This window comes from Macaca thibetana, chromosome 11 (genome assembly GCF_024542745.1).
Source record: "Macaca thibetana thibetana isolate TM-01 chromosome 11, ASM2454274v1, whole genome shotgun sequence".
In the NCBI taxonomy this organism is placed as follows: domain Eukaryota; kingdom Metazoa; phylum Chordata; class Mammalia; order Primates; family Cercopithecidae; genus Macaca; species Macaca thibetana.
Window position 1 is genome coordinate 21576023 of NC_065588.1, and position 27248 is coordinate 21603270.

The following is a 27248-nucleotide window of genomic DNA, read 5'->3' on the forward strand; positions in this document are numbered from 1 at the left end:
AAATACAGAACAAAATGGAGTCTCTTATGTCTACTTCTTTCTATATAGACACAGTAACAGTCTGATCTCTCTTTCTTTTCCTCACATAGAATATCTGCTTTTCCCTGACTTTGAGTTAGGAACCTATGGAAGTAGCATTAATTCAGATAAACTGCCATCATGCTGCGTTATGCCATTTCTAAAGGCACTCAACTTGTACTTTCAAAAAAATAGGAAAAGTAAGCATTTCAATCTAAGTGGAAATTTGACTCATTGACTTACCTTTCTATGTTAAAATTTCCCTATATGAAGTGTGTCTTAGATTACCAAATTGTAGAGGCTTTCATTGGTGGTGGTAAGTGGTAGTGGTCATGAGTGTATAGAGGCAGACAAATATATTTATAATACATTTTATGTCATGAATTACATATTGAAATAAATAGATGAATATATAGATTTATATTTGTGATGTTCAATTATTGGTCCTTCTTTCAAAGTGGACTCAAACCCAGTATTTCAAATTGAATAAGGTATAATTAAATTATAATCTCTCAAACTTATTTGAAAAATTTCCCACAATAGTCTACAGTTTTATATTATATCCCATCTATATATAATATAAATATATATAACATAATATGTAATTTATAATATGCCATAATTTATAATATCAACATTATATTTAGGTTTATAAATATTACATATATGTGTTTGTCATTTAACATTATAATTTATTTCAACTCCCCCATCTCTCTTTCTAGTGTTAACAACATTTTTTTTTTTTTTTGAGACGAAGTTTCACTCTTTTTGCCCAGGCTGGAGTGCAATGGCGCGATCTCAGCTCACTGCAACCTCCGCCTCCCGGGTTCAAGCTATTCTCCTGCCTCAGCCTCCCGAGTAGTTGGGATTACAGGCATGCGCCACCATGCCTGGCTAATTCTGTATTTTTAGTAGAGATGGGGTTTCTCCATGTTGGTCAGGCTGGTCTTGAACGCCCGACCTCAGGTGATCCACCCGCCTCGGCCTCCCAAAGTGCTGGGATTACAGGCGTGAACCACCACACCCAGCCCGTGTTAACACAATTTTAATGACTGCATATGATGTTCAAGGACATTGGCTATGGTAGCATACAATTCCCAGGAATTAAACAAGAGGACTTATGAATAGTAACCCAACAACCTCTGGTGCTAGGGATTAAAATATAGTTTGAGTGACTCTATAACACTCTATAACACAAAGATTACTATGTGGATACATCGGATATTAATTGTAGATTTTATTCTAAAGTTTATTCATTCAATTTCTTATGAAAGTGAAGCATTTAGACAAATTCAGCATTATTTCCTTAGGTTGGTATTTGCAGCTCAGTAAGGAATCAAATACATTAAGGTTGAGAATGCCTTACTGCCAGGGAGCTTACTGAGTGTATTCTCTGGTTTTGCACAACTACTTTGGAAAAAAATAATGAGAATAACTAAATTACTGTAATTAGAGGTACCAACAGTAAAATTTTGGTGACTACGTTTATCTTAACCTTTCTCAGTGTGTACATGAAATCATAGGTACCCTTGAGTAACCTGAGTGAGTTAGGCTTCCAAGTGCTAGAATGGGTAGCTAGGCAAGCATGAGCAGTGACGAGAGGGTTCCCCAACCCTACCCACACCCATCTATGTCCCCATTCGCCCAACGCTCAACCAAGAATTATCAGGCGACCGTCAGCTGATGGTCAGGGGGTTGTCAAATTGTCTCTCTGAAATAATAACTGGTGGCAGCCAGCACCAGGGAAAGGTAGACTCCCAATAGATAGAAAACACCTGAAACTGATTATCAGCAGCTTCCAGATAAGATCTCAGAAGCTGGGTAAGTAGGCTCAAGTATATACACTAAGAGACAAAATGGCAGAGTTTAACTGGTATACCCAAAAATAAATGCAACAAAAACAAAAATATATAAATGGGATGTAAGTAATTAAACTAAAAAGCTTCTGCACAGCAAGAGAAATAATAAACAGAGTAAACAGACAACCCACAGAATTGGAGAATATATTTGCAAACTACACATCCGATAAAGAACTAGTATCCAGAATCTAAAAGGAACTCGAACAAATCACCAAGAAAAAAATAAATAATCCCATTGACAAGTGGGCAAAGGACATGAACAGACATTTACTTTAAAAAAGATATACAAATGGCCAACAAACATGAAAAAAATGCTCAACATCGCTAATCATCAGGGAAATGCAAATCAAAACCACAATGAGACACCACCTTCCTCCTGCAAGAATGTCCATTATTAAAAAGTCAGAAAACAGGCAGGTGTGGTGGCTCACACCTGTAGTCCCAGCACTTTGGGAGGCTGAGGCAGGTGGACCATGAGGTCAGGAGATGGAGACCATCCTGGCCAACACGGTGAAACCCCATTCCTACTAAAATACAAAAAATTAGCCGGGCATGGGGACGCGTGCTTGTAGTCGCAGCTACTTGGGAGGCTGAGGCAAGGGAATCACTTGAACCCAGGGGGCAGATGTTTCAGTGAGCTGAGATCGTGCCACTGCACTCCAGCCTGGCAACAGAGCAAAACTCTGTCTCAAAAGAAAAAAAAAAGAAAAAAGTAGAAAAACAATAGATAGTGTGTAAATGTGGGGAAAAGGGAATGCTTACACAATGCTAGTGAGAATGTAAATTAGTACAATCTCTATGGAAAAGAGTAAGGAGATTCCTTAAAGAGCTAAAAGTAGGTCTACCATTTGACACAGTAATCCTAGTACTGAGTATCAACCCAAAGGAACAGAGGTCATTTTATGAAAAACACACTTGCACACGTATGTTTATAGCAGCACAATTCACAATTGCAAAGGTGTGAAGCCAACCTAAGTGCCCATCAACTAATGAAAGGGTAAAGAAGATACGGTATTTACCCACTATGGGATACTACTCAGCCATTAAAAGGAATGAAATAATGTCTTTTACAGCAACTGGGGTGGAGCTAGAGACCATTATTCTAAGCAAAGTAACACAGGAGTGGAAAACCAAAAACTGTATGTTCTCACTTTTAAGGGGGAGCTAAGCTATAGCTATGAGTTATGCAAAGGCATACAGAGTGATATAATGGACTTTAGAGATTCAGAAGGGGGGAGGATGAGAGGGGGCCAGGAATAAAGAACTATACATTAGATATAATGCACACTTCTTGGGTGGCAGGTACACTAAAATATTAGAATTCACCACTATATAATTCATCCGTGTAACCAAAAACCACTTGTATCCCAAAAGCTATTGAAATAAAGAAATGACAATAAATTTTTTTTTTCTTTTTCTTTTTTTTTTTTTTGAGACGGAGTCTTGCTCTGTCGACCAGGCTGGAGTGCAGTGGTGCGATCTCCACTCACTGCAAGCTCCGCCTCCCGGGTTCGCGCCATTCTCCTGCCTCAGCCTCCCGAGTAGCTGGGACTACAGGGGCCCCGCCACCTCGCCCGGTTAATTTTTGTATTTTCAGTAGAGCAGGGTTTCACCGTGTTAGCCAGGGTGATCTCGATCTCCCGACCTCGTGATCCGCCCCATCTCGGCCTCCCAAAGTGCTGGGATTACAGGCGTGAGCCACTGTGCCCGGCCTAAATTTTTTTTTTCTTTTGAGACGGAGTCTCGCTGTTGCCCAGGCTGAAGCACAGTGGCGCCATCTCGGCTAACCTCAAGCTCCGCCTCCCGGGTTCACGCCATTCTCCTGCCTCAGCCTCTAGAGTAGCCGGGACTACAGGCGCCCGCCACCTCGCCCGGCTAGTTTTTTGTATTTTTAGTAGAGACGGGGTTTCACAGTGTTAGCCAGGATGGTCTCGATTTCCTGACCTCATAATCCACCCGCCTTGGTCCCCCAAAGTGCTGGGATTACAGGCCTGAGCCATCACACCTGGCCAATAATAAATTTTTAAGAAAGAAAATGGCTGGTGCAGTGGTTCACGCCTGTAATCCCAGCACTTTGGGAGTCCGAGGTGGGCGGATCACGAGGTCAGGAGTTCAAGACAAGCCTGGACAACATGGTGAAACCCCGTCTCTACAAAAATACAAAAATTAGCCGGGCTTGATGGCGGAAACCTGTAATCCCAAGTACTCGGGAGGGTGAGGTGGGAGAATCGCTTGAACCCAGGAGGCAGAGATTGCAGTGAGCCAAGATAGCACCACTACACTCCAGCCTGGGCGGCAGAGGAAACTCTGTCAAAAAAGAAAAAAAAAAAAAGGAAAGGAGAAAGGAGAGGAAGCTAACTTATCTAACATCACATAGTAAGGGTGGATTCAGGATTGAAACGCAGGTATATTGACTCAGAAGTCCAGAAAATTTCTCTACATCATGTCCAAATAAAAATATTTTTCTTTTACTCCCACTTTGCACTGTTTTATTGAATGTCAGACCGTGCCAAATCAGTTTGTCTTGAAACTGGACAAACAGGTCAGGCAAAAGAAGAATGAGACTAAAATAGTTATCACCTTGTCTGACATTGAGAATAACAATCTTTACCCTACCCATTATGGAATACTTTTGTTTTGTTTTATTTTGTGTTTTAAGGTTTTAACTGGAAGAAAGTTAAAAAAAAATCAATACACTTATTAAATATTTCCAACACTGAAAGATTGCTGGTAGCACATCTTTTTTTTCTTCTAAAATCCAAATGGGATTGTTCTATTTTCTTTGTTCTGTATACAACTAAGAAAATTTTCTTTTATGGTTCAATAAAACCTTTACCGACTAAATAGATCCACATCCTGTAGCTGGTCATTTAATGTCCTTTCAAAGGAACTTTGGTCTATATTTTCATCTGCCTCATTACTGCTTCCCTTATGCATTAACGATCCCATACCCCACACTCACCTGCCTCCACGTTCTTGCTTATACAACTTACTCCCTTGAAATATCCTTTCCTCACCTCTGGGATCTACACTGTACCCTGGTTCTGCTCAAAGACCACACTGTCCGTAGAGCCCGTCATGATTCTTTCAGTCATACATAGATAAGAGTCTTACACAGGTAAGAGTCTATATAAATACAGGTTCTGAATTTACAGACGTTCACTCAGTGACTGAACATGTTTAGTTAGCTTATTTTTATACTTGATGTGATATTAGTGGTTGGGATTTTGAGACCACCTTGAAGAAAGTCACAGGTAGAACCTGTGACTAACTGAGGTCAAGGATGTATGAGTCATCTCTGTAATCCCCACAACATTTAAGCCCATTACTTGCCTATAACAGATGCTCAATACATATTGGTTGACTACATTTACTCTATGAATAACGAAAAAACAAATTATTTTAATATAGATTTATAATTTAATACAGTGTGATTAAGTTGATAGAGTGTGGCATCTTATACTTCCTTTGTAAAACAGGGATAGTAATATCTATCTTGCATAGTTTTCTTGAAGATTAGAAATAAAATATGCGAAGTATCTGTTATATCTTTGATGTCCAATCAGTGATAACTGAATTAACAATGATAACTACACAAACCAAAGAATGGTATGGTATTACAGTGGGTACTTTTTAAATTAATTTTATTAAGAATTTTAAAAGAGACAGAGAAGAAAATAAGTCAGTCACAAAAGCGGCTACAAAACAATGCAGAGAAAGGTTCAAAGATGAACAAAAAGGGAAACAGAATAATGAAATTAATCTCCCCAAATCCTAAATAAAATTTGCATAAGTAGATACCTTCTCTGCTCAAATAACAAAATGACACAAAGAAACTTGTACTGCACAACCACATCTAGAATTACAAAATTTTTAAAGAACCATAAAGATACTGGTTCTGAAAATCCACCGCTTCTCTGTGGGAACATTCCTTATGCTATTTAGAACAAAGGTTACATCAGTAAGAAGTGGCACACAAACCCTTGAAAGGATATCGCAGACAATATAGAAACAGCATATCTGGTAAGTTTATCAGGGTTGTAAGTAGATTAGAAGAGCAGGAAGAAATTCTAAAATTCTAAAACGATATAATTTAAGTAGTGAGAAATCTTACCACATAGATAACAAACTGCATTAATAAACACTTTAAAAATTGAAATCATGGATAGGCATTATAAAAAGAAAAATGAAATATATCAAAAAAGTGTCCACTTAGATTTTTTTAAACAATGAGAACACTTGGACACAGGAAGGGGCACATCACACACTAGGACCTGTCGTAGGGCAGAGGGATGGGGGAGGGATAGCATTAGGAGATATACCTAATGTAAATGACACATGTATACATATGTAACAAACCTGCACGGTGTGCACATGTACCCTAGAACTTAAAGTATAATGAAAAAAAATAAGAAAATAAAATAAAATGAAGAAAACTAAAAAAACCAAAAAACAAAAAAACAAAAAACCTTTTTTACCTTCATGGACATAATGCCCTGATTATCACATAAATAGATAAATACAAAACCTCTGGAACTGAAATGCTGAAAATTTAGTATAAGCTTACATGAAAGCTAAGAGGCTGTGGTCCCACATACAGCTATAACTGTTATAAAACTCTGTTCTGTTTTCTGATCATTCACTTCTTTATATAGACTCCATGCCTCCACTTTGGTAAATAACCTGATCAAGCAACAGATCTTGAGCAGAAACTCTGTCCAGAATTTACTCCATAAATTTCTATAATGTGAAACTCATTCTTGTGCATAATAAGTGCTTTTTAGTCAAAGAATCTCTCATTAAAAGACAAATCCTTCTTGAAATAAAAACTCTCATCAATATCAAATAAGAGTTGAAGTTAGCTCAGTGAGCCGAGATCGCGCCACTGCACTCCAGCCCGGGCGACAGAGCGAGACTCCGTCTCAAAAAAAAAAAAAAAAAAAAAAAGAGTTGAAGTTAGCTAACAGCTGGTTAAGAACAAAGCCCTAAGAGAACAGGATAGGCCCCTTCAGCAAGAACATTGGTAGAGGAATGGTAGGGGTAAAGTGTAAGGAAAGCAAAACGGAAAAAGAGCAAAAGAGAAGGGCATGAAGGAGTCCTGTTACCGTACAATGTCTCTGGTTGGGCTTTGAGAGCCATATACATTTGCAATCACTTTTCTTCACACGTCTGGGTGTGATAAGGATTTAAAGCATCTATTTCACTCTGGTTTTGAAATCCTAATATGTTAACCTGGAGGATGGGTAGAGGAGGCTGGCACGACAAGACAGGGAAAGGAGCAAGACAACAGAAACATTTGTTTTTCTGAAGCTTCATCAGCCTTCTGAAAACAATATTTGATCCTTATGAGGTGCTTAGAAACCATATTTTTCTGGAACCCCTCCTGCAGAAAAGCCACTGGAAAATAAAAGAGGATATGAACCAGAACCAAGCCCTTGGAGTACCCAGATATTCAAACTCTGTTTTCAGAGCTTTATTTGATTTTAAGTTTATGATTATTATCTGGCTATACCAAGAGATATTGTCTAAGTGTTTTCAACTTTCATATTAAAGTAAAATTTAAAATTTAAAGAATGTCTTGCTGTGATGCTGAAGAGCAAAAAATCAATAGGACAGTGAAAGATACTACAGTAGAGTCATTGGTGCAGTGGGAAAGACAGGATTTTTTGAATCAGGCAAACATTTGTTAGGATACTGGCTGTTTCTTAAAACTTTGTATACATATCTTGACTTCTTTTTGCTTCAACTTTCTTATTTATATATTTTAAAAAATCTGCCTTGCAAAGATATGAGGATGAAATAATGTATAAAAAACCCTTAGCATATAACAATACCTAGTGATAAGGTTTGACTGTGTCCCCAGCAAAATCTCATCTTGAATTGTAGCTCCCCTAATCTCCACATATTGCGGGAAGGACCCTGTGGGAGGTAATTGAATCATGGTGGTGGGTTATTCTCATGCTGTTCTCATGATAGGGGATAAGTCTCACGAGATCTGATGGTTTTATAAAGGGCAATTCCCCTGTACTTCTCTCTTGCCTTTTGCCATGTAAGACGTGTGTTTCCTTCTCCTTCACCTGCCATGATTGTGTGGCCTCCCCAGCCATGTGGAACTGTGAGTTCATTAAATCTCTTTTTCTTTATAAATTACCCAGTCTCAGATATTTCTTCACAGCAGTATGAAAATGGACTAAAGCAGTAAATCGGTACCAGGATTAGTGGGGCGCTGCCGTAAAGATAACTAAAAATATGGAAAAATGTGGAAGCAACTTTGGAAATGGGTAACAGGCAGAGGTTGGATAGCTAGGAGGGTTGAAGAGAAAACAGGAAAATGTGAGAATGTTTGGAAATTCCTAGAGACTTGCACGGCTTGGGAGACAGGAAAATGTTGGAAAGTTTGGAACTTCCTAGAGACTTGTTGAATGGCTTTGATCAAAACACTGATAGTGATTTGGACAATGAAGTGCAGGCTGAGGTGGTCTCATATGGAGATGAGGAACTTCTTGGGAACTAGAGCAAAGGTGACTCTCGCTATGCTTTAGCAAAGAAACTGGTGGTTTTTTGCCCCTGCCCTAGAGAATTTTGAACTTGAGAGAGATAGGGTATCTGATGGAAAAAATTTCTAAGCAGCAAAGCATTCAAGAGGTGACAGAGCATAAAAGTTTGGAAAACTTGCAGCCTGACAATGCAGTAGAAAAGAAAAACCCATTTTCTGGGGAGAAATTCTTGCCAGCTGAAGAAATTTACATAAGTAACAAGAAGTCAAATGCTAATCACCAAGATGATGGGGAAAATATCTTCAGGGCTTGCCAGAGACCTTCACAGCAGCCCCTCCCATCCCAGGCCCTGAGTCCTAGGAAGGAAAAATGATTTCCAGGGCCAGGTCCAGGGCCCTCCTGCTGTGCACACCCTTGGAACTTGGTGCCTTGCATCCCAGCCACTCCAGTCGTGGCTAAAGGGGCAAGATACAGCTCGAGCTGTGGTTTCAGAGGATGCAAGCCCCAAGCCTCGGCAGCTTCCATATAGTATTGACCCTACGGGTGCATAGAAGTCAAGAATTGAGGTTAGGGAATCTCTACCTAGATTTCAGAAGATGTATGGAACGCCTGGATGTCCAAGCAGAGGTTTGCTGTAGGGGCAGGGCCCTCATGGCGAACCTCTGCTAGGGCAGTGCAGAAGGAGCATGTGGGGTTGGAGTCCCCCCACACAGAGTCCCCAGTGGGATACTGCCTAGTGGAGCTGTGAGAAGAGGGCCACTGTCCTCCAGACTCCAGAATGGTAGATCCACCAACAGTTTGTATCGTGCACCTGGAAAAACAACACAGACACTCAACACCAGCCCATGAAATCAGCCAGGAAGAGCACTGTATCCTACAAAACCACAGAGGTGAAGATGTACAAGGCCATGGAAGTCCACCTCTCGCATCAGCATGACCTATATATGAGACATGGATCAAAGGAGATCATTTTGGAATGTTAAGGCTTAATGACTGCCCATTGGATTTTGGACTTATGTGGGGCCTGTAGCCCCTTTGTTTTGGCCAATTTCTCCCATTGGGAATGGGTGTATTTACTAAATGCCTGTACCCCTATTGTATCTAGGAAGTAACTTGCTTTTGATTTTGCAGGCTCATAGATAAAAGGGACTTGCCTTGTCTCAGATAAGACTTCGAACTTGGACTTTTCAGTTAATGCTGAAATGAGTTAAGACTTTGGGGGACTGTTGGAAGGGCACATTGTATTTTGAAATGTGAGGACATAAGGTTTGGGAGGGACCAGGGGCAGAATTATGTGATTTGGCTGTGTCTCCACCCAAATCTCATTTTGAATTATAGCTCCCATAATCCCCATGTGTCATGGAAGGGACCCAGTGGGAAGTAATTAAATCATGGGGGCAGGTTTTTCCCATGCTCTTCTTGTGATAGTGACATTTCACAGGATCTGATGGTTGTATAAAGGGCAGTTCCTTTGTACTTCTCTCTTGCCTGTCACCATGTAAGATGTCCTTTGCTCCTCCTTCTTCTTCCACCATGACTGTGAGGCCTCCCCAGCCATGTGAAACTATGAGTCCATTAAACCTCTTTTTCTTTATAAATTGCCCCATCTCGGTTATTTCTTCATAGCAGTATGAAAATGGACTAATACCCCTAGCAATACAACACTTTAGTAATTTTAAACTGTAATCATAAACTAAAATTCTAGGATCCTGTGGCATTGACCAAAGCATGAAGTGCTCAAAAATATTATGCCACTTCACTACTTTCATATAAGGCCCTTTCTTGATTCTAAGACTTCTGGAAAAAAAAATAAGGAAATATGTAAGCCCACAGGTCAAGATGTTTAGGAAATTCTAATAGCTGCAACTGGTAAAATGCTGCAAGTGTAGGATTTGTCTTCCAGAGTACATGCAAACATAAACCTAGCCCCTTTTGTACCTCATCATTATAAATACCATAATACAGCAATCCAATGGATGTTTAAATGTGACTATTTTTAAGACATAATGTACTGAGCCTCTTCAATAGCTTTAAAATCTCTTACATCTGTAGTACACGTTGCCCTGTCAATATATGCGAGTTTAGGAGCTGAATAACCTAAAATGGGTAATGTACTACTTTACAACCAAATATGAGCTAGGGTCACTGTGACCAGTAATCTGAGGTAAATTGTTTTTTCATCTATAGTAGAGGAAGGCATCAAGATATCAATTTACTTGTCAAAAATAGTTATAATTATTACAGGTACATTGTACTGTATGTTTGTATCTGGAAATTACCCTCTGCAAAGCTTATGTTATTACCACCTACACGTTTTGCTTTCTCACTTTTCTTATAAATATATATTTAAAACTTTATTTAGTCTGTAGAAATACCCACAAATATGGCCAAAATGTTATGCAGATAAGACTTATTAACAAGTTAAGATCCAGATGCAGATTAAGACTTATTAAGTCTTATCCAATGCAGATAAGATTTATTCATAAGCTAAGATCCTAAGTTAACAAATGATCAGTGTGCCAACTGGAAACCAGAAATTCAAAACACTGTACAAAACAAAATTCTAACCTCTGTACTCTTCCATATCCATATGAAGAACTTATTTTTTCATGTAAATGGAACAAAATATATTATAGCAAAATCAAAGATTTTTTGACATGACATTATAGTTCATATTGAACTTAGCTATTAGACAGCCCAACCAGTAAGTCCCATCTAGCATGGATTTTAGCACCAAGATTTACAGCATAAAGAGTAGGCACACACATACAAATCACCAATGGCATAAGTGCCACTAAGAAATGAAGAAAAAAAATCATGCACCCACAGAGATGCAAGAAAGAAAATGAATAGGAAAAGTAAACTATCTTGTTTCTTCTTCAAAATAAAATGCTTCCTATGGGCTTTTTATTATATAATGCTATTATATTACTAATTATAGTATATAATTATATTACTAATGAACTTTTACGTTAAAATTAAATTACTTTTTTTTTTTTTTTTTTTTTGAGACGGAGTCTCGCTCTGTCGCCCAGGCTGGAGTGCAGTGGCCGGATCTCAGCTCACTGCAAGCTCTGCCTCCCAGGTTTACGCCATTCTCCTGCCTCAGCCTCCCGAGTAGCTGGAACTATAGGCGCCTGCCACCTTGCCCGGCTAGTTTTTTGTATTTTTTAGTAGAGACGGGGTTTCACAGTGTTAGCCAGGACGGTCTCGATCTCCTCACCTCGTGATCCGCCCGTCTCGGCCTCCCTAAGTGCTGGGATTACAGGCTTGAGCCACCGCGCCCGGCCAAAATTAAATTACTTTTAATGGCTAAAAGACATAATTACTTGTGCACCAGCCTAATATTTACATACTGTTTCTTCATTTTAAAATGCAAATACATGTATACTGTTACACTAGATTACCATGTTTTATTCTTATAAAAATAGATGGGATCGTAGATAGTTACTATCAAAAATGTGTGATTTGTAAGACAAAAATGCTGGTGAACTATGTTCACATTACCAGCTATTTATTTCTAGAGTTTTATAGAAAATTTTAAACCACAGAAAGATATTTGTAGTGTCAGGAGGCATCTGACCATACAGGCCAAACTTAAGTAAACTTATATAGTTTTGAGTTTCTAAATTACTGTTGCATACTTTATTTTACTCAAAAACATCGTCATATGGACCTTAGACCGTGTCTAATGTCCACAGAAAGGAAAAGAAGGTAAACTTGTGAAAGATAGCCTTTTAAAAATCTGAAATACAAATATATTTATAGTTAAAATGATGATAAGGTTTGTAAAACGCAATGCAGGAGGTTGTAGAAGAATAAAGATACTATTTTCTTATTCCCCAACTTCTAATTTCCCCCAACAACATTTCCCAGTCTACATTTTCCTATTTTTTTTCCTGTCTTGCAAACATTTACATCATATATTGCACTTGGATGACATTTTGGAACACTCAAGCTGCTACTGTAACAATGGAATTGATACTAACTTTTAAATCCAAATAACAGAAATATTTCTGATGCTTTGGTGATTGCCAAGGGGCCATCTTGGTAGATCTCTTAGGCTTCCTAGAATTGACTCAAATAGGAGATATCTAAATCTTCTTTTGCTGAATCCTAAAAAGATTATATATCCACATAGCATATAAAAAATGAGATAAATTATATAAAGTCCCTCTTAGAGAGCCTGAAATGTTATAAATTTCAATAATTGGTAGCTCCTGCTGCTAGACAAATTAACTGAAAAGTTGTCAGCCTTCAGCTCTGTCTTGTCCTTGTTCTGCCACTAAGTAGCAGTATTAAGCAACCCCTAAGCCATTTTTTATTTTCTGTCCCCATTTCAAAGGTAGGACATGTCTTTGAACACTTATTTGTTTTGGCTGTCTTACAAGAAATAACGATTTCAAGAGATTTAAAATGGGCCGGGCGCGGTGGCTCAAGCCTATAATCCCAGCACTTTGGGAGGCCGAGACGGGCGGATCACGAGGTCAGGAGATCGAGACCATCCTGGCTAACACCGTGAAACCCCGTCTCTACTAAAAATACAAAAAACTAGCCGGGAGAGGTGGCGGGCGCCTGTAGTCCCAGCTACTCCGGAGGCTGAGGCAGGAGAATGGGGTAAACCCGGGAGGCAGAGCTTGCAGTGAGCTGAGATCCGGCCACTGCACTCCAGCCCGGGCTACAGAGCAAGACTCCGTCTCAAAAAAAAAAAAAAAAAGAGAGATTTAAAATGTATAAATTTCTGAAATTTTTCATGTAAATGTAACAAAATATTACAGCAAAATCAAAGATTTTTCTGACATTATAGTTCATACTGAATTTAGATATTAGACAGCCTTACCAATGAGTCCCATTTAGCATGGATTTTAACACCAAGATTTACAGCATTATTATAAGTGATGAATTCTCCTTTGAAAATATCCATTTATAGAGGAGCCCAAATTTGATTCAAATGCTTTGACTGTCCTTATCAATTTCCATCTCATGGAGATGATGACATGCCTCTCAAACAAAATCTATTCCATGATTCATGAAGTTGTCTGTAAGTTAAATGGTAAAAAATATATATAACCTGAAAAACTAGTAACAGCATGCCAAAGTGAGGAGAGTTGCAGAAGGAAAAATTATAATTCTAGTGTCTTTCTGAGCATAAGGACAATATTTACCGAAAGAGGTGTGTTATTGAAAAATACTCGAAAGTTGTGATAATGCACTGTTGTACTCCCAAGCAATATTTACATTTGAAAAGGATAGTAGGCGCAGGTAACTTGAACAAATGGGATGTATATGGTGATATTAGAAAAGAGGCTAGTTCTTCCTCCACTGCCTATCAAATTCATTTTATAGGACCAGTTTTTTTTTTTTTTTTTTTTTTTTTAATTCCACTGACACTAACTGTAATCTCAAACAGGCTGCACTACTTTCCATTGACTTTCAAAAGAAAAAAAAAAAAAGCCTTCTGGTCACTTTTAGTTCCCCCAAAAGGCGCAGTTCTGGATTAATATGTCTAGTTCACTTCGCACTTTATGTAAACCAAATCTCCTTCCCTCCCACTATATCAGGTCCAAAGTCTACATTTGAGAAAGAGGGTCTAGGTTATTTCTCTATTTTTCATCCTAGTTTCTCTCCTTCTGCCTTCCTTTTTCTCCTACAATTGAACAAAGCTGTTCTATCTCCTCTAGAGTTGAAACTTAAAGGGGAAGAGTTAATGAAGGAAGAAATGTCTTCCTTGATTCCTTTGCCCAGGGCAGTATCTAAAACTGACTCTTTCTCTTAAGGCCACTTTCTTGAATTCTTTGGAGATCCTACCCCTCATTCATGGTCTGACACCTGCAGTATCTTTGGCAGGGTAAATGCATCTCCTCTGACTATCACATCCAATTTCTCCCTGCAACTTTAGATATTCAACCTACACTTTTAGCCTCTTTCTACTAAACTCTCATCACCACTCCATACGACCCAATCATTCTGGATATAAGACAGCCCCAAACTAGCTCTGGGTAACCCATGGCTGGCTGGCGTGAAGCTCTTTTTTAAATGTGGCCTTCTCTTCAATTCACCTCCTGGCAGGTGGATCCAGCCACAGCCTTTTGCCTTTTAGACTTCTTGAATTTCTTAAACATGAATTGGACGCCAGTCCCCTGTGTCTCCCAAACTGCAGAGGACAAATATAAAGCACTCTGAGCAAACTTAAAGTTATGCTCCCTAGGCTTTAAATCAGAAGAAAGAATAGCTTACCTTTCCCTAACAGAAGTGAAAGTGGGACTCACAGCACAACTCTCTCTACAGGACGACTTTTATCTTTATCTCCACCCTTTGATCTCTAGTGCACCTCTCTACCTGCACAACCTGTTACACATGCTGGCAATGAGAGTTTTCACAAACCCTGTTCTTGTATATTTTACAACTTTATTTTACAAGTTCCCTAGGTGGTCTAAAACAGGTTCTCCAAACCAAGGTATATGAATATTTAGAATGCATAAAATTTTCCAAGGGGTACATGAACATTAATAGTTTTAAGAGAAGTCACTTTCAATTCTTCATTTTCCATGTGGACCCTTTTGAAAAGCCAACCTCTCTAAAAATGTATCTTAAGTTTAGTCATCATGCTAGTCCTTCTTTCCCAACCCTTGGCCTCTGCATAATTTCCTTTTCAAATGTTACAAAAGGAAGGACTTATCTCTCACCGATTCTAAATCTTACTGTGGCATATTTCATCCTCCTCTCCTATAATCAAATAATTCATGCCTCCTGGGGTAGAATCACATGAGACCATATTTCTCTAAGTCTCCTGTTTAGCACTGGCCAAATACCTTATGCTTTGTAGTTAATTTTCCACCAGAAGATTTCATTGTACACTTAAAATCAGAATATATATATATGCAGATAAAGATCAAGATCACATAATGAGAACACAACTGATAATAAACCCTCTATCAATCTAGCAATAGGTAGAACACAGACATGGTTCACACTGCACAGTGATTTTCATTGCTTCCCCAAAAGCAATCTAGGTAACAATGCATTAAACCTTAGAAAACCAGTTTCCTTTATTTAAGATTAATTACTCCCATTCAGAGAATGATAAACTCTGATTCTACTAGATGCATAATAAGAAACATAACCATTTTCAATTGTGAAAGAAATTCTAATCAATATAGATATAAAATTCTCAAAAATATTTATTTCTGTTGCTCTGTCAAGATTTTTGAAGCTGCTTAGAGACCAGCCAGATTAAAAATGTTTAATTTGGCAAAGATAAATAAATCTTTGCTCAGCTTATCAAAGAAAGTTCTGCAATAGACAATGTCCAATTTAATTTTTTTAGGCTGATATAATCTATGTGTAGCTTCAAAAACAAGGTGACTATAAGAGATAAACAGATACAGTTAGTAATCCTTTTTTCAATCTAGATAAAATTGTAAGGTATATTTCTCAGAAATCAGCAAAATGAAAGATTCTAATAACTAATGTATTTTTCTGTAAAAATTTTGAATGTTTTCAACAGACTTGAAAGAAAACCAACGTATCAATTGACAGTAATTTTTGATATTGCAACACAATTTGAATTTTGACATATAACTATAGAGGGTTCAAATAACCAAGTGACATTACTGTAGTAAAATGCCTTCCCTCAACACCATCTTCATGTAAACATATTTCCTAGTGCTTACTTCTATAAAATAATAACAGAACTGATAATAAACCTTGTATCAATCTAGCAATAAGCAGAGCACAGCCATGGTTCAACATTGCACAGTGACCTTCGTAGAGAAAATATAAATCTAGGGTGTCTGTAAGTGAAAACCCCCTTTCCAGATTAGGTGCTCATAGATTTCAAGAAAGAAACATGGGCCCATGCACAAGACAGTGCTTCAAAAGACAGTGTCTATGTACATCTTTCTTCCCATTCTGGTCAGCTTGCCTTAGTGGCTCAGCAACAGTATAAAATATTGGGCCAGTGCAGTAGTCTGTAATCCCAGCACTTTGGGAGGCCAAGGTGGGCAGATTATTTAAGTCCAGAAGTTGGAGGCCAGCCTTGGCAACATGATGACACCCCATCTTTACACACATACACACACACACACAAATTAGCCAGAAGTCATGGTGGATGTCTGTAGTCCCAGCTACTAGAGAGGCTGACATGGAAGGATCTCTTTAGCTCAGGAGGTAGAGGCTGCAGAGAGCTGTGATCGTACCACCACACTCCAGCCTGAGTGACAGAGTGAGACTCTGTCTCAGAAATCACACACACACACACACACACACACACACACACACACACCAAAAAAACAAAAACAAAAAAAAACACAAGAAAAAGAAATGTACAGGGAGACATACCGCAGTTACAGCAAGCTATTCCTGAACAAGGTGATATGACCACCTCTACAAAATCAGATGTGCACAGAGAAGAAAAAGTGCTTAGAATGCTGGTCCTGGGGAATAGTAAATTATCCCAGCAAGAGGCTTGCATAACTTTTTTCTTTTATATTTAGATATTTTTCAACACCTGGGAGTGGGTGGTACACTCAAGCCACTAATACCAATGGCTAAAAAGCTTAATTCACATAAAATAACAGATCCTTCCACTAGTATTTTGCTAACAATTGCTTACCATCTTGTCAGGAAGATGATGATGATAGTAACATAGCAGGCACTTAACAAAGCACCATAAGTGTGCTGTGAAATAACCAAGCTAGTCTCATGAAAATCAGGAACAAATAAAGGTTGCCAGCTAATATAATTATTATTCATCACTGTTTTGATATTTCTTGCATTAGCTAATACAAGCAAATGAGAAAATGAAATTAATACATAAATATTGTAAATTTAAAAACAAAATATATTTAATTATAGAAAATTACTAATACTTGCAAAACACAAAAAAGTTCCTATATTGTAATTAATAAAAGAATTTGATACAGAAACATGATACAAAATATATAAAACCAAAGGCTTTTCTTTATACTGGCAGTATAATACAAAAATTAAAATAAAAATGAAATAGCATTCATAATAACAATCAAACTATAAAGTACCCCAGAAAACTTTAACAAAAATGTGCAACTGGGCCGGGCGCGGTGGCTCACGCCTGTAATCCCAGCACTTTGGGAGGCCGAGGCGGGCGGATCACAAGGTCAGGAGATCGAGACCACGGTGAAACCCCGTCTCTACTAAAAATACAAAAAATTAGCCGGGCACGGTGGCGGGCGCCTGTAGTCCCAGCTACTTAGGAGGCTGAGGCAGGAGAATGGCATGAACCCGGGAGGCGGAGCTTGCAGTGAGCCGAGATCGCGCCACTGCACTCCAGTCTGGGCGACAGAGCGAGACTCCGTCTCAAAAAAAAAAAAAAAAAAAAAAAAAAATGTGCAACTGTATGAAGAAGAATACAAAATTTTATATTGAAGGTCATCTTGCATGAATTAAGAAAAACTATCATGCTTACTGGACCAAAGAAAATCCATAATATTATTAAAACCTTTATCTTTCCTATATAAATATAAATATATAACGCAATTTTAATCATAATTTTCTTGAGATACTAATTTTTATTTGAATATTCCTTTATGATTTTAAATGATTTTTAATTTTAATTATTTTTTATTTTGTTTATTTCTACTTTTTAGTTTGACTTTAAATTTTATAAGGAAGAATAAATATGTAAGATTTGCCTAAAAATATTGAAAAAGATGGTAGGTACCTGACATAGGAGATACTAAAGCCTTCTGTGATATTAATTTGATTAAAATACCATGTTATGACCACAAAAAATGTACAAGTTACTGTACAAAACTGAGTTTATAACTACAACCAATATAAATATAAATTAAAATGTGTTATATGATAAATACTTCAGCAGAAATATACATATACATAATAAATACATAATAGCTCAGCAGAGAAAGTATAGCTTATTTAATAAATGATTTTATAATTATAATTAGATCTTCATTCAACAAGAAAAGAGTGGTATTCCTGCATAATGCCATGTTTAAAGATGAAAAAGAGCAATAGATTAGGGATTTTAATGTTAAAATAAAATGTAAAAAAAATGTGAAAAATAAGAGTAATGTTAGGTTAAAGAAAAACTTTTTTAAAAAAAGACAAAAAATAAGAAACTATAATGGAAAAAAATTATAGAGTCTACTTCTTTAATAGTACAAATTTACACAAAGGCAAAAAATACCATAAATAAGTTTTTTAAAAAATAGAGAACATGTTTGAAATGTATATGAGAGGTAAGCTTTATAACTCTAATGTAAAATAGAGAACTTCTACAAATTGAAAAGAAAAAGCAAACATGGGTAAAATGTATGAACTGGGGTTTATAAAAGAGGAAAATGGCAAATAGACAAAAATTATTATAACCTTTTTATAAAAGATGCTAAATCTCACTGGTATCCAAGGAAATGTGATTGAAAAGTAGCACAATACCCTCATTTTTGCATATAGTAAATTTAAAAATTTTTTTGAAAGATTTATCACATACAGTGGAATGGGGTGGAGAAGTGATGGGATTGTATATTGCAGTACATGATGTTTCTTCATTCCACTTTTGGAAATTCATTCTGCAGAAATAGATATTCTTATCTCAGGATTTATGGACTAACCACGATTTAGATATACATGCTGACCTAGAGGGATGTCCATAGTTCATAAATGATTACAGCAACAAGTCAAGATATGTATGTAATGATGATCCTATATTTGTGAGTAAAAATTGTAGGGGAGCATATGTGTATAATTACATACATCATGTATGTTTTATGTGAGCATAGAAAGAAATGTAAAAAGATATGTGCAAAATTGATTTTTTTATATACTCCTCTGTTACTTGGCTTTGAAAAACTAATGTTCTCATTTTTGAACTTTAAAAGAAAACTCAAAAAAAATGTGTATATGTGAGTGTTAAGTGTGTAGCTATGCATGTTATAGACAACTAATGTTCTAAGATTTCTAGAGAGAGAGAGACATGTGAAGAACACGGGGCTTGATCAGAATTGGAACGATGGTTGTGGAAGAACTGGATAAACAAAAAGGGACTTTCCAGGCCAATGACAAGACAGGAGGAAAACAACATTATCCAGAATCATTTAGACATACTTCTAATGCTCCAAGCCACTTGTAACTACATATTTAAAAACTCAATGTAAACCTGTATCTGTGCATGCATAAACAAACAACATTATTATTACTTCACAAAACGAATCCTGCATTAAACAGAATTGTCATTGCTATAGGAATGTATAAACAAAATAATTAGAAAACCCAAAGAATCTTATAACTAAACATTAAATCTCCTTATATTTTTCCAAGTAAAAATGACTGAATTGCAACCCATTAAACTTCATTTAACCCAAATAAATGAAGGACTTTTACCTTAGCATTCACCAACATCACCATTCATTGTTGCTTCCATACTGTAAGATCATCAGATTTTTTAAAAATTACATATTGAGTAGCCAGTATGAATAAAGCACCTCAAACGTGTAAGCTGGAGCTTCTTGTTCGTCAGAGAAGCAGAGTTGTAAATAAAAGGATCTTTGTTTACGTAAGTTTTAATCCTTTAGTTAAGTTTCTTTGGCTCTGATGGTTGCATAAAACAGGTTATAATCTTGGAAACAGGTTCTAAGATTACTGTACTCACTTGGAACCAGAGGCTCCTCCTTGCTTTTTTCTTTTTTTCTTTTCTTTTTTTTTTTTTTTTTTTTTGGTTGCTGTTTTTTTAAACAGTTCACTCTTAGGTGGCCTTGGCTCCAATATCCTGTTGAAAAACCTCAGTTAATGGCACTAAACTTTGCTGAGCGTCAATTTTCTCAGATTTTTTCTTTTGTGATTAAGGCGCCTTTAACAAGTCTCTTATAAATCAAAGACAACATGTTAATTTACTCATTGAGTAAATTGACACACATATATTTGAGCATGAGTTCAATTTTCATTGTAGCTGGATATCCAAGAAAAAATGACACCAAAACGGGAATGAGCTTGAAAACAGAGTTGTTGTAGACAAATATAATTTCTATGGGATGCCACTGACATTTTTCAACAGTAGCCTGAGATGCAAAAACCAGTGTCTACAGATTATTCTATCAGTAACTTTCTAGCTGGATGGGATAAGTAAAAGATTAGAGGCTACGTAAAGTAATTAGGTGGTCATATCCAGGTGTAATTTGTAATGGAGTGGATAAAATAGTGAGACTGATTTTTTTTAATTTTGTGGGGAAAAGAAAGAGAGATCAGACTGTTACTGTGTCTATATGGAAAGAAGTAGACATAAGAAACTCCATCTTGTTCTGTATTTGAGATGCTGTTAATCTGTGACCCCACCCCCAACCCTGTCCTTGCAAGAGACATGTGCTGTGGTGACTCAAGGTTTAACAGATTTAGGACTGTGCAGGGTGTGCTTTGTTAAACAAGTGCCTGAAGGCAGCATGCTTGTTAAAAGTCATTACCATTCTCTTAATATCAGGTACCCAGGGATACATACACTGTGGAAGACCTCTGCCTAGGAAAGCTAGGTATTGTCCAAGGTTTCTCCCCATGTGATAGCCTGAAATATGGCCTCATGGGAAGGGAAAGACCTGATCATCCCCCAGCCTGACACCCGTGAAGGGTCTGTGCTGAGGATGATTAGTATAAGAGGAAAGAGGGCCTCCTGGTGTAGCAGGACAAGCCGCAGACAAAACTCCTCAGACATGGAAATAAAGAAGGAAGGGGTTTATTCGGCCGGGGCATCGGCAAGACTTCTGTCTCAAGAGCCGAGCTCCCCAAGTAAGCAATTTCTGTCCCTTTTAAGGACTTGCAACTCTAAGGGGGTGCATGTGAGAGGGTCGTGATTGATTGAGCAAGCAGGGGGTACATGACTGGGGGCTGTGTGCACCAGTAATTAGACCGGAACAAAACAAGATAGGAATTTCTATACAGTGCATTTCTATACAAATGTCTGTAATCTATAGGTAACAGAACCAGTTAGGTCAGGGGTGGATCTTTAACTACCAGGCCCAGGGTTCGGTGCTGGGCTGTCTGCCTGTGGATTTCATTTCTGCCTTTTAGTTTTTACTTCTTCTTTCTTTGGAGGCAGAAATTGGGCATAAGACAATATGAGGGGTGGTCTCCTCCCTTGCTGGTGGTTGAGATAGGGAAAGGCATCTGTCTCCTGCCCATCCCTGGGCAATTGAACATCTCGGTATAAAACCCGATTGTATGTTCTATTTACTGAGATAGGAGAAAACCGCCTTAGGGCTGAAGGCAGGACGTGCTAGCGGCAATGCTGCTCTTTATGCACTAAAAAGGTTTATGGAGATGTTTGCATATGCATATCAAGGCACAGCACTTTTCCTTAAACTCATTCATATCACAGAGATCTTTGTTCATATGTCTTTCTGCTGACCTTCTCCCTACTATGATCCTATTGTCCTGCCACTTCCCCTTTTCCGAGATGGTAAAGATAATGATCAATAAATACTGAGGGAACTCAGAAACCGGTGCTGGTGTGGGTCTTCTGTATGCTGAGCGCAGGTCCCCTGGGCCCACTTTTTCTTTCTCTATACTTTGTTTTTTTTTTTTTTTTTTTTTTTTTTTTTTTTTTTTTTTGAGATGGAGTCTCGCTGTGTCTCCCAGGCTGGAGTGCAGTGGCATGATCTCGGCTCACTGCAAGCTCCGCCTCCCGGGTTCACGCCATTCTCCCGCCTCAGCCTCCCAAGTAGCTGAGACTACAGGTGCCTGCCACCACGCCCGGCTAGTTTTTTGTATTTTTAGTAGAGACGGGGTTTCACCATGTTAGCCAGGATAGTCTCGATCTCCTGACCTCGTGATCCACCCGCCTCGGCCTCCCAAAGTGCTGGGATTACAGGCTTGAGCCACCGCGCCCGGCCCTTTCTCTATACTTTGTGTCTCATTTCTTTTCCCAAGTCTCTTGTTCCACCTAAGGAGAGATGCCCACAGGTGTGGAGGGACAGTCCACCCCTTCATAATTTTATTTTATATTCCAGGATACATGTGCAGGGCATGCAGGCTTGTGCCATGATGATTTGTTGCACCTATCAATCCGTCAACTAGGTATTAAGCCCCACATGCGTTAGCTGTTTATCCTGATGCTCTCCTTTCTCCTCGCTCCCCAACAGGTCCCAATTTGTGTTGTTCCCTCCCTGTGTCCATGTATTCTCATTGTTCAGCTCCCACTATTAGTGAGAGCATGCAGTGTTTAGTTTTCTGTTCCTGTGCTAGTTTGCTGAGGATAATGGCTTCCAGCTCCATCCATGTCCCTGCAAAAGACATGATCTCATTCCTTTTCATGGCTGCATAGTATTACATGGGGTATATATACCACATTTTCTTTATCCAGTCTATCATTGGTGGGCATTTGGGTTGATTCCATGTCTTTGCTGTTGTGAATAGAGCTGCAATGAACACACTCCTGCATATATCTTTATAACAGAATGATTTATATTTGTTTGGGTGTATACCCACTAATGGTTTTGCTGGCTCAAATAGTATTTCTGGTTCTAGATCTTTGAGGAATTATCACCCTGTCTTCTATAATAATTGAACCAATTTACATTCCCCCCAACAGTGTAAAAGCATTCCTATTTGTCCACAACCTCTCCAGCATCTGTTGTTTCTTGACTTTTTAATAATCACATTATGACTGGAATGAGATGATATCTCAATGTGGTTTTGATTTGCATTTCTGTAATGATCAGTGATGCTGAACTTTTTAAAATATTTGTTGGCCACATAAACGTCTTCTTTTGAGAAGTGTCTGTTCATGTCCTTGGCTCACTTTTTAATGGGGTTGTTTGCTGTTTTTGTTTGTTTGTTTGTTTGTTTGTTTTTTTGTCTTGTAAATTTAAGTTACTTGTAGACTCTGGATATTAGACCTTTGTAAGATGGATAGATTGAAAAAATTTTCTCCCATTCTGTAGGTTGTCTGTTCACTCTGATGATAGTTTCTTTTGCTGTGCAGAAGCTCTTTAGCTTAATTAGATCTCATTTGTCAATTTTTGCTTTTGTTGCAATTGCTTATGATGTTTTAATCATGAAATCTTTACCCTTGCCTATATCCTGAATAATATTGCCTAGGTTTTCCCATAGCGTTTTTATAGTTTTGGGTTTTACATTTGAGTCTTAAACTACCATTAACATTTTTCACTGAATTCGAAAAAAAACTACTTTAAAATTCATATGTAACCAAAAACACAAGTATAGACATGTATAGCCAAGAAAATCTAAGCAAAAAGAACAAAGCTGCAGGCATCACGATACCAAAACTCCAAACTATACTACAAGGCTACAGTAACCAAAACAGCATGGTACTGGCACAAAAACAGACACATCAACCAAGGAACAGAAAAGAGATCTCAGAAATAAGACCACACATCTATAACCATCTGATCTTTGACAAACCTGACAAAAACAAGCTATGGGGAAATGATTTCCTATTTAATAAATGGTGCTGGGAGAACTGGCTAGCCATATGCAGAAAATTGAAAAGGACCCCTACCTTACACCTTATACAAAAATTAACTCCAGATGGATTAAAGACTTAAGTGGATTGATATTTTAAAGGGAGAAACATGATGCAATGCTATGGAATGTTTAAAAGCACTAGCTGAACCCAGCACTAGCATTGACTAGCTGTTATCTTGGACAAGTTAATTAACCTCATTTTTAAACATATACCACAGGATAATCATAGCACCTACCTCAAAGAGTTGCTGATGTTGTTATTTCATTCAAGAAATACTTATTGAGCACCTATTCTATGCCAAATATTTCTAGGTTCTAGAGATATTGTTATAAGCAAAAGAGTCTAAATTACTACTCATGGATTTTGGTCTGGTTGAAGGAAGAAAGAAAATAAGTCAACAAGTAAGATTAAGATGGAATCCTTTTCTTTTGCTAGATCAAATGAGTAAATATATTTAAAATGGGGTGTGTGTGTGTGTGTATGCGTGTGCAATGCTTGGTAACCAAATCAGAACTTTTTTTCTTTTTTTTTTTTTTTTTTTTTTTTGAGACGGAGTCTCGCTCTGTCGCCCAGGCTGGAGTGCAGTGGCGCAATCTCGGCTCACTGCAAGCTCCGACTCCCGGGTTCACGCCATTCTCCTGCCTCAGCCTCCCGAGTAGCTGGGACTACAGGCGCCCGCCACTGGGCCCGGCTAATTTTTTCTATTTTTAGTAGAGACGGGGTTTCACCATGGTCTCGATCTCCTGACCTTGTGATCCGCCCGCCTCAGCCTCCCAAAGTGCTGGGATTACAGGCGTGAGCCACCGCGCCCGGCCCAGAACTTTTTTTCTAAAATCCCTTTTAGAATTTCTCAGATGTTACTTGTACTGCTTCTCAGCTGCTGCTGATGAGGCTTCTTTCACTTTTTCCAACTATTTAAGTAGTTTGAAGAAAGACAGACAGAAAAATATTTGCCAGTAGTGAAGCTCTGTGGACAAAACCTGGGAACTGCTTCAAAAGTAAGGGGAGGAGCCCTGATCACTCCTGCCATCTTATCTGGAGTGGAAATGGACATTTCAACCTTTCATTTCTCTTGAGAAGCTTCAAGCAGCAGGACTGTTTTCTACTCTCTGGTAAAAATTAGAGTTAACATTTGTTGAATATTTATGATGTGCCACAGGTTATTCTAGGAACACAGGGCTGTTAACTAATGTAATCCTCTCAACAAATGTTTAAAATAAGTACTATTATTATCCCACTTTTACGGATAGGACACAGGTACAGATAGGCTTTATCATTCCCAAGATTTCACAGCTGGTAAGCAGAAGAGTGGGGATTCGGTCAGCTTCAGAACACTACACTATACTGCCTCTCAGTATTGATATTAAATTAGCAAATAGATGTGAAAGAGACTTAAAATAATTTTGGAGACAGCTGCATGTTCTTTCTCTTTCTTTCGTTGAAATATGTATAAACTCTTAGAACGTTGAAAACAGTGAAGAACCAAACCACAGAAAACATATGGTAGTCTATATATCCCAACTTTTCTCAAAAGAAAACATTTCTCAAAAGAAATCACATTGCCTATGTTCAAAAGCACCCTGGCTCCATGCCTGGCCCCCACCCACACCCACCTCCTTGTTTCACTTTTTCATCTTCTGTCAAGATCATCCAGGGCTTTTATGAAACAATTTAACAAAATAATTTCAGGAAGGCAAAAGTGCTATGAAGACAATCAAACAGAATGATGGACTTGGGAGTGCCCAGGGGTTTACATTTTTGGGGCGTGGACTGGAAAGTTCCTTGATGAAATAATGCTTGAAATGAAATTCAAAGCGTAAGAAGGAAACAATGTGTGAATATCTAGAGACAGAATGCTTCAAGCATGGAGATCAGCAAATGCAAAAGCCCTAGGATGGAAGGAAACAAGCTTGGCATATTTGATAAGAAGGTTGGTGTAGTTGGAGAAAGAGAGCTATCCTCACTGAGGGGAAAGGGGAACAAGATGCAGCTGGAGCATTGGGCAGAGGCCAGGTCATGTACCGCACTATGCCCAGCAAGGAGTTAGGATTGTATTTATTGGAAATGGGAATCCATAGGAGGGTGTGAAGCAGAAAAACTACTTGATCAAATTTGTGTTTTTAAAAGGCCTATTTGGGCCAGGTGCAGTGGCATATGCCTATAATCCCAGCACTTCGGAAGGCCAAGGCAGACGAATCGCTTGAGCTCAGGAGTTCAAGACTAGCCTGAGCAACATGGCAAAACCCCGTGTCTACAAAAAATACAAAAATTAGCCAGGCATGGTAGTGCGTGCCTGTAGTCCCAATTGCTCCCTACTCAGGAGGCTGAGCAGGAGGATCACTTGAGCTTGGGAAGTCAAGACTGCAGTGAGCTAAGATTGTGCTACTGTACCCCAACCTGGGTGACAGAGACCCTGTCTTATAAAAATAAAAATAATTTTTTAAAAAAAAAGCCTTTGGCTGCTCTGTGGAGACAGGACTGGCCAGGGGAAGGAAGAGTACAGCCAAATCGCTACTGCAAAAGCCCAGGCAAGAGATGGTCAATGGGTATAAGTTTGGTGTTACTGACAGTAAAAATCTGCACATATTTGGAACTTATCTGGGAGAGAGCCTGAAAGGTTTACTGATTGAGCTTTTCTGGAAGGCTTTCTATAAGGGGAATATTTAGAAAATTCTGTGGCAACTCCTCGGATAAGGAGTTGTTAAGGAACCAAATTATTTTCCCTAGTACCTTAGTTACTCTGGTAAGTTTTTACACAAAATAATGTTCCTGGGACTTAGATGGGCCTGTCCAAAATGCACAAAAATGCCTGTTTTATATGACAAACGAATTTATTAACCATGCATAAAGTGTTTCTAAAACACTGATAATGTCCCTTAGTCATAAAAACACATTCTTCCCTTGCCTCTTTGTGTCTATCAACCTCCCTCTTCTTTTTTAACCAGAAACAATATGCTTCTTTGAATAAATATCTACCCAAGGTCATCATCCCTCCCTCAGCAACAGTGAAACATAGAGTCCTTTAAGTTGTCACTGTTGACCCTCTCTCTACTCCCAATATTCAACGCGATTTCTTAACTTTCAGTACCACTTTACCACATACAATGTTGTACTTAAAGACCTGTGTGCATACTCCTCTTCAATTTGCCGGTGAGTCTACCAGAAACCTGCAACTGCCCAACAAAAAGTGTCCCAGTCCCCTTCTCTGTTAATGAAACTCAGTATCGTGTTGAAGATACTGGTTCTGTAAGCTGGCAAGTAAAAGTTCTAGACAAGCATATACATCAGGGAGGCAGCTATGAAGACGTTTGGCTGCCACATGCACGCGTGTGTGGTTGTGCGTGTGTGTGCATGCACTCATACACACACGCACTTATAGATAAGACAGAGAATAGTCATGGCAAA

The 27248-nt window shown here is 38.3% G+C and overlaps 1 protein-coding gene across 9 annotated transcripts in view; it reads right to left on the reverse strand.

The window, feature by feature from the left end:
- The window catches only part of SLCO1A2 (solute carrier organic anion transporter family member 1A2), a 168156-nt gene that overhangs the window by 118285 nt on the left and 22623 nt on the right, over window positions 1-27248 (reverse strand). For 2 of the 9 annotated variants that reach the window (XM_050747624.1, XM_050747621.1), the window contains one exon: window positions 20022-20138. The exons of 6 other annotated variants lie outside the window; for them this stretch is intronic. The gene's annotated coding sequence lies outside the window, so the exon portion shown is untranslated. Of the gene's footprint in view, window positions 1-19753; window positions 19993-20021; window positions 20139-27248 lie in introns of those variants that run through there. One more of the 9 variants, XM_050747617.1, reaches the window with a different exon arrangement.